Raw genomic sequence first — 3,381 nt, 5'->3', positions numbered from 1 at the left:
GCGGAGGTAAGTCGGACACTTTTCTAACCGGCATGCATCTCGCGGTGATCGGTTCTGCACAGATTTTGCTCATCTCAAACAAGCCTTATTTATTGGTCCAAAAGCTTACTTCCGTTGACGTAGAAACCAACAATCCAGGTCATGGCACCAAAGATGTAACCCTCTTTGTCGGTGTGCTCCCCCAAATGTCTCTGCATTGTGTTGAAGTGAGGGGTGAATGAGGAGGACACCAAGAACGTGGTTGAGTCAAGAAGAGCAGCTTTCTTTTATTAGGCTCCATTTCCAATTCAGCCACTCTCACAAGAGAAACAGCACTTTTCACAAGGAAATAGAAACTGTGGATAAACAACAGCTCCACCCATGTAAAGAAGGGCTCACTCCCCTAATGAGACACTTACAACGTACAGCTCCCCCCTAAGGCAGGGAGAACCCATTATATCTTCCTTATATATATATATATATATAGGGTTGGGGAGTAACGGAATAGCCGACATGTAACAGCGTTATGTAATCAGGATACAAAAAAAACTGTTAACTGTAATTCGTTACAGTTAAATTAAAAAACAAAGTAGGCTAATGAGATTACAGTCTGTGCATCTCTCAACAGTGCTCGGCAGCAGCGTCTCTGCTAATAGCGAAACTCTAAGTTCAGATACTTGAAGAACAGCGCCGTTATTACCCCTCTTGTGAGAAATGCCACGTATCTTTTTAAGTTGCTAAACTATTTTACTGATAAAATCGTCAGAACAGCGCAAATAAGACATTTCTGTGCGGGTGTGTGTCCATAGTACTGTGTGTTTGTGTCTGTATGGGAGCGAGTGCGGGGGAAAGAGAGTGGTTTCCGTACATAATAAAATGTAATTTTGAAAAACATTAATATAATTTGTAACTTTTATTCTATTGTTTAAAATATTTATTTGATCGTTCATTGTCGTAGGTTTTGGTTATTTTCCTGTAAGGACCTTTGAAATAACTGTAATCATTAGTGAAGTGATATGGATATGCATTAATGGCGCTTTTCCACTGCGTGGTACGACTCGGCTCGGCACGGCTCAGTACGGTACGACACCGCACAACTCGGCTCGGTTTGCGTTTCCACTGCAGTTCAGTACCGCTTTAGAGTGGGCGGGATTATTCACATGTCATTATAGTTGCGCCGCCTCTATTGCCGCGACTCCTGAAAAACATTTTCATTCCGCGTCGCCCCATCAAGCTCTCGCTGGATCCGCTCCTCTGCTATCAACGAGAGGAACGTCTGTACTTCCTCAACAGACAACGAAACAGTCACTTTTTGGTTGTTAAAAAAGGTGCGCTTGTTCAAAACAGTTGCGTTCGATCCTTCGCTTGCTGTGCTGATTTAAATCAAGCGGTTCTGTTGTGTTTGTGTCGCAAATTCATTGAGGCAGGTAGTGACGATTCTCTCCGGCCAATCCGTGATCAGCAGAGTTTACACGTCACGTTTTGGTAACGGTACAGTTCACTTGGAACCCCAACCGAGGTGGTACTAAAAAAAAAGTACCAGGTACTGTACCCAGTGGAAAACCCCCCAAAAGTAAACCGTACCGAGCTGTACCGTGCCGTACCATGCAGTGGAAAAGCGCCATAACTCACGGTTCATGGGTCCATGTGCTCATTTCTGTGTTAGTGTTGTCTGTGTTGTGTGTGTGTGTGAGTCCTCCTAGTTCCTGAACCTGTATTCACCTGGCTGCTGTTGTCTCTCACTTCTGGATGATTCACAGACTGGTCGGAGTTATTTCCCTGACTGAGCTGGATTACTCTGCACTGCCGGATTATTTGCACTTTCTACTACTACAGTCTTCTGCTGTTGCTGTAGTTGGAGTTGTCTAATAAAGACTGCCTTATTTCACTCGCAATTGGATCTTGTGTTTCTGTTTCATGACACTAACACCATGTGGAAGCAGAATGTATGATGACCGCATGGAGCAAGTCTTCTTCTTTCATTAGAATAGAAAATTTTGCTCAAACCTATTAGTTTTAACTGAATGAATGAACAGTTTGAATGCACATTTAGTCTTTCATTAGATATGCCAAATGCTGCCAACAGACTGTCTGCAATACTTCACAGGATTAAACTTTGCAGTAATTTTGAATCCTACAATATTTTAGCATTGTTTATTGTTAACATAATTCAGTGCATCTGTTCTTATTATATTTGCTTGAGGAAAAAAAATCAAATTTGTATTCTGTATTCTTTCTTTTGTGGAAACATTTCTGTTGTGTTTCATATGAACAGAGCACTTAGTTACAGCATAGATGGCATTTTCTTTAATATCTTATATTGTGCATCAGATAGTTTATATTTTGTATCATATCCATAATAAATATAAGTGTTCTTGATGATATTGCTTTTACTTGTCTATATTTACATATGTGACCTTGACATATGTGACTGCATACAGGCCACCAGGGCACCATACAGACTTTATCAAAGAATTTGCTGATTTTCTATCTGAGTTAGTGCTGGCTGCAGATAAAATCTTAATTGTTGGTGATTTTACTATCCATGTTGATAATGAAAAAGATGCATTGGGATCAGCATTCATAGACATTCTGAACTCCATTGGGGATATACAACACGTGTCAGGGCCTACTCATTGTCGTAATCATACTTTAGATGTAATACTGTCACATGGAATTGATGTTAATGGCATTGAAATTCTTCAGCAGAGTGATGATATCTTGGATCATTATCTAGTCTCGTGTATACTCCATATAGCTAAAGCTGCCAATTCAACTCCTTGTTGCAAATATGGTAGAACCATCACTTCTACCACAAAAGACTGCTTTGTAAATAATCTTCCTGACTTGTCTCAATTCCTCAGCATATCCAATAGATCAGAAAAACTTGGTGGTGTAACAGAAACTATTGACTCTCTCTTTTCTAGCACTTTGGATACGGTTGCTCCTTTACGTTTAAAGAAGATTAAGGAAAACAGTCAGACACCCTGGAATAACAAGCACACTTGAGCCTTAAAGAGAGCAGCCTGGAGAATGGAGCGCAGCTGGAAGAAAACAAAACTAGAGGTATTTCGTATTGCATGGCAGGAAAGTACTTATAGATACTTATAAAGTACTTATAGCAAGGCAAGACTATGACTAGACTATGAAAACTAGAGCAGGCTCCGTAAAGTAGCTATCACAGTGATAAACGCTAAACAATACTCAGCGACTTTAGCAGGATCTGAGTGGGTGTTATATAGTGAATCTGTGATTGGTTACAGCTGTGTGCAATCAGTGCAATGGATGATGGGATATGCAGTCCGGGATGACATGCAACAGTTTGTGTAGTATGAGAGTCAATGTAATGGAAGGGTGACCTCTGGTGGCGATCGAACGGAAGTCCATGGACAGGATTCGTGA

Source organism: Sinocyclocheilus rhinocerous, unplaced genomic scaffold (genome assembly GCF_001515625.1).
Source record: "Sinocyclocheilus rhinocerous isolate Xijiao unplaced genomic scaffold, SAMN03320098_v1.1 scaffold80, whole genome shotgun sequence".
NCBI lineage: Eukaryota > Metazoa > Chordata > Actinopteri > Cypriniformes > Cyprinidae > Sinocyclocheilus > Sinocyclocheilus rhinocerous.
The sequence above is the reverse complement of the archived record's forward strand: the minus strand, read 5'-3'. Positions refer to the sequence as shown.